The following is a 5,480-nucleotide window of genomic DNA, read 5'->3' on the forward strand; positions in this document are numbered from 1 at the left end:
CACTTCATACACAATTTTGCCAAGAATCATAAGGTTTGTCCAACTTTCCACTAGTGTGTACGGGCAACTTCACAGAAGTTCTTGCTACTGGTAACTAAGGGAGTGGGACAAACCAAGGCTGAGTCAATTCTATTGGTCAAATGCTGGTAACAAGAAATTTCTATTTTGTTTATTTGAATCTTTCATAGAAATAAATATCAATATAATAATATAAATCTAGTTTTAAGGGGTACTCCACTAGAAAAAAAATTATTTTTAAATCAACTAGTGCCGGAAAGTTAAACAGCTTTGTAAATTACTTCTATTTAAAAAAATTGTAATCCTTCCAATACTTATCAGCTGCTGTATGCTTTTTCTTTTTGAATTTCCTTTCTGGCTGACCACAGTGCTCTCTGCTGACACCTCTGTCCATTTTAGGAACTGTCCAGAGGAGGACATAGAAAATTCCCATAGAAAATCTATCCTACTCTAGATTGTTCCTAAAATGGACAGAGGTGTCAGCAGAGAGCACTGTGGTCAGACAGAAAGGAAATAAAAAATAAAAATAAAGAACTTTCTATGAATCCTACAGCAGCTGATAAGTACTGGAAGGATTAAGATTTTTTAGTAGAAGTAATTTACAAATCTGTTTTAACTTTTTGGTACCAGTAAAAAAAAAAAAAAAAATTCCAGTGGAGTACCCCTTTCACTATCCAATGACTGGGCATAATACTAGGCAATGAAGTCAATGAGGTACCCAGAGACCAATTCTCAGCCACATAAAGTCCATGTTACTCCTATAATATGATTCTGCCGGTACTCAATATGTTGCCCGGCGAGAGCCCATGTGTGACAAAAAAGTTCTCTTGACCTCTTTGTTTTTCAAACTGTAAATGAGAGGATTTAACATTGGAATAATAATAACGTAGAACACAGAGATATATTTCTCCTGGTCCGTGGAGTACTGAGAAGAAGGCCCGAAATACATCACCGTGGCAGTCGTATAAAACATGACCACCACTATGATGTGCGAGGTGCAGGTGGAGAACGCCTTGGATCTTTCCACTGATTGAATCTTTAACACAGAAGAGATGATGCAAATGTAAGTTATAATGATAAACGAAAAGGAAACATAAAAGTAAAGAAACTTATAGAAAATATGGTGAGTTCATTCATATAGATATTGTCACATGACAGCTTTAAGATGGCTATGATCTCACACATGAAATGGTTAATCTTGATGGGGTTACAAGCCCTCATGAGCATCAGAAGTGAAGGGATCACAGAGATAAAGAAGCTTGTGAACCACACCAGGGCGGCCAACCGGCAACACAAGGCCCATCTCATCAACATGGGGTAATGAAGCGGGTGGCAGATGGCAATGTATCGATCATACGCCATAAGGGCGAGTAGCAAACACTCGGTGTCACCAAGGAAAGTACTGATGTAGACTTGAATGCCGCAACCACCAATCGAAATGACTCTGTCAGTAGAGAGAAGGTCCACCAGAAGCTTGGGCATGGCGGATGAGGAATAACAAAGGTCAATGAAGGACAAATTGCACAGGAAGAAGTACATTGGGGTGTGTAGTTGAGGGCTGAGGAGGATGAGGAAAACCATAAGAAGGTTTCCGAACACAGTCAAGAAGTAGATATTAAAAAAGAACAAAAACAGTGCAATGTTTATCCGGAAGTCAAAGGAGAAACCTAAGAGAATGACTTCAGTGGCAAGGGTCTTGTTTCTGGCTTCCCGCCCGTCCATTCTTGAAGACGATGAAGGTTGTCCTGTCAACTTCCAAATGTGTAATTTAGTTAATAAAAAAATAGATAATAAAAAACAAGATATTTAAAAAAGTTTTTTTTCCCAATTGTACGTATGAATGCAGTTGCCCAAGTGTCTAGCAATGAGAAAAAATGATACCATGCGAAAATATCTACTAGTGTAAGACATCATGTTCAGGTAATAGTAAAAGTTGGAGGAAATGCAAATATATCGGAAGTAACTTTAGCAGTTTTTGGTGGGTTTTGGCCGTTTCGATTGGCAGTTTAAGCCACTTGTATTCACAGATATGAAATGTGAGCACCCACTCTACAAGTCAAGGATCATCGTCCGAGTCAAGATAAATATTTAAAATTATTAAGAAAAATATTGTTGTATTTGATTAGGAAAAAAAACTATTTAACCCCTTAAGGACTCAGGGTTTTTCCGTTTTTGCACTTTCGTTTTTTCCTCCTTACCTTTTAAAAATCATAACCCTTTCAATTTTCCACCTAAAAATCCATATTATGGCTTATTTTTTGCGTCGCCAATTCTACTTTGCAGTGACATTAGTCATTTTGCCCAAAAATGCACGGCGAAACGGAAAAAAAAATCATTGTGCGACAAAATAGAAAAAAAAAACGCCATTTTGTAACTTTTGGGGGCTTCCGTTTCTACGCAGTGCATATTTCGGTAAAAATTACACCTTATCATCATTCTATAGGTCCATACGGTTAAAATGATACCCTACTTATATAGGTTTGATTTTGTCGCACTTCTGGAAAAAATCATAACTACATGCAGGAAAATTTATACGTTTCAAAATGTCATCTTCTGACCCCTATAACTTTTTTATTTTTCCACGTACGGGGCGGTATGAGGACTCATTTTTTGCGCCGTGATCTGAAGTTTTTATTGGTATGATTTTTGTTTTGATCTGACTTTTTGATCACTTTTTATTCATTTTTGAATGTTATAAAAAGTTACAAAAATACGCTTTTTTGGACTTTGGAATTTTTTTGCGCGTACGCCATTGACCGTATGGCTTAATTAATGATATATTTTTATAGTTCGGACATTTACGCACGCGGCGATACCACATATGTTTATTTTTATTTTTTTTTACACTGTTTTATTTTTTTTATGGGAAAAGGGGGGTGATTCAAACTTTTATTAGGGAAGGGGTTAAATGACCTTTATTAACACTTTTTTTAAACTTTTTTTTTGCAGTGTTATAGGTCCCATAGGGACCTATAACACTGCACACACTGATCTCTCATCCTGATCACAGGCGTGTATTAACACGCCTGTGATCAGCATTATCGGCGCTTGACTGCTCCTGCCTGGATCTCAGGCACGGAGCAGTCATTCGTCGATCGGACACCGAGGAGGCAGGTAAGAGCCCTCCCGGTGTCCGATCAGCTGTTCGGGACGCCGCGATTTCACCGCGGCGATCCCGAACAGCCCGACTGAGCAGCCGGGATACTTTCAGTTTCACTTTAGAAGCGGCGGTCAGCTTTGACCGCCGCTTCTAAAGGGTTAATACCGCACATCGCCACGATCGGCGATGTGTGGTATTAGCCGCGGGTCCCGGCCGTTGATTAGCGCCGGGACCCACGCGATATGATGCGGGATCGCGGCGTGATCCCGCATCATATCGCGGGAGGCGGCGCAGGACGTAAATATACGTCCTGCGTCGTTAAGGGGTTAAGAAGCATTGGAGAAGTGAAAATTAAAGAACATGAGGATGACAAACAACATGATGGATGGTCGTAAGAATGTGTCTGAAGACCTGAATACAGGACAAGAACCTTATTCTTGTGCTCACCAAAAGCTGACGTTGAAAACCAATCTGACCGAGGATCATATTTTCTTTAAATTCTGGAATTAAATTTTATGTGGAAAATATAATGAGGCTGAATTAGTTAGAGAATAATAATAATAATCATTTTATTTATATAGTGCCAACAGGTTCCGCAGCACTTTACAATGTTGGGGATACAAATAAAGACAAGTATCAGACATAACAATATTACACACTAAATATTCAAGGGGAGTGAGGGCCCTGCTCGCGAGAGCTTACAGACTACGAGGAGTGGGGTTGAGACAAAAGGCTTAAAATGCTTTTATTGATACAATGGTCCAGACGTATTTTATAAATAGGAAAGGAAGGCGAACTAGTCACCAGCTAATATCCGGAAGTGCAGAGAGCTTAAAGGGAGACTTTTGAGTATGGAGCTTTTGATATTTCAAAGACCTAGAGGTCTTAAAAGGGGCAAAGTGGTATAGCGGAGACCAATTAGGCTGGGTTCACATATGTCCGGCATCCGGCAAAGGTGAACTTAGCCTAGATATGGAACAAGTTGTATGGCATCCGGTGTCCATTGTCCATGTCCATGAAGCTGTGTTCCCCCGTCTGGTGCCCTCCGGCATGTGCAACCATCCGGCGTCCAAATTGAGACACTGAATGATTGGGAACTGTCCTATTGAAATAAATGGGATCAGTTCTAGCATCTGTTTCCCTCCGTGGCACACCGGAGGGAAACTGTGCCGGACGCCTGATATATGTGAACCCAGCCTTAGAGAATGTTATATGCCTGCTTGAAGAGATGTGTCTTTAGGACATGTTTAAAGGGGTACTCCGCTGTTCACTCCCCCTCCCATAGACTTGCATTGAGGGGGTGGGACGTGACGTCATGAGGGGCGGGGCTATGACATCACCAGCTTCCGATGCCGACTCCAGCGTTCGGAACAGTTTGTTCCAATTGCTGAGCAGCGGAGTATGCCTTTAAAACTGTGGATATTGGGTATAAGTCTGAGGGATCAAGGGATCGCATTCCAGAGAACTGATGCAGCACAAGCAAAGTCTTAGAGATGGGATTGAGAGGTTCGGATTAAGATGTTAGTATTTAGTGTTAGATCATTGGCAGAGCGGAGAGAACATGTAGGATGGTAGTAAGAGAGGAGCCGTAGGGAGGTGGAGCACTGGGGAGAACTTTGTGCGTAAGACGGAGGAGTTAGTACTGTATTCTGGACTGAATGGGTAACCAGTGTAGTGACTGACCGGGGGGGGGGGGGTGGGGGGGAGGCATTGATGTAACACAAGAACATAATTATACAGTACCTGGAGGAGATTAAAATGAAATAACAGAACAATGATGAACAAAAGGATAAGGGAGATCTTCAGGAGACATAGACACCCTACCACCAAAGACCTGAATACAAGATAAGGCATTCTAGAGTCACCAAGACCTTAAATCGAATGGGTTGTACCGATCATTCAACCATTCAAGACCTTCAAAACAACGACTCTTGACCAACTCAAGCTATGCTTTCCCCAAACCTGTCGTAAACCTTATTTTGGATTATGAAATACCAAGCTTCAAGGGTTATTCCGCCGAAAAACATCTTATTCCCTATCCAAAGGATAGGGGATAAGATGTCTGGTCATGGGGGTCCAACAGCTGGGAACTCCCCGTGAACTCCACTCCATGCTGTATGACTGGCGACTACAGCCGCCACGCCCCCTCCATTCATGTCAATGGGAGAAGGCATGATGGCTACGTACTAGCTGTCACTCCCCCTCCCATAGACATGAATGGAGGATGTGTGACATGACCTCACGAACGCAGAAGCTCCAAGCCACTGCCGGCCCTGAGATCGCGGCGGGACCCCCGCGATCAGACATCTAATCCCCTTTGGATAGGGGATAAGATGTTTTTCGGCAGAGTACCCCCGTTAAA

At 41.8% G+C, this 5,480-nt stretch overlaps 1 pseudogene; it reads right to left on the reverse strand.

Moving 5' to 3' along the window:
* Positions 1-799: 799 nt before the first annotated feature.
* LOC130360911 (olfactory receptor 11-like) lies at positions 800-1,740 on the reverse strand (annotated as a pseudogene).
* Between the last annotated feature and the right edge of the window lie 3,740 nt (positions 1,741-5,480).

The sequence above is a fragment of the Hyla sarda genome, chromosome 3 (assembly GCF_029499605.1).
Source record: "Hyla sarda isolate aHylSar1 chromosome 3, aHylSar1.hap1, whole genome shotgun sequence".
NCBI lineage: Eukaryota > Metazoa > Chordata > Amphibia > Anura > Hylidae > Hyla > Hyla sarda.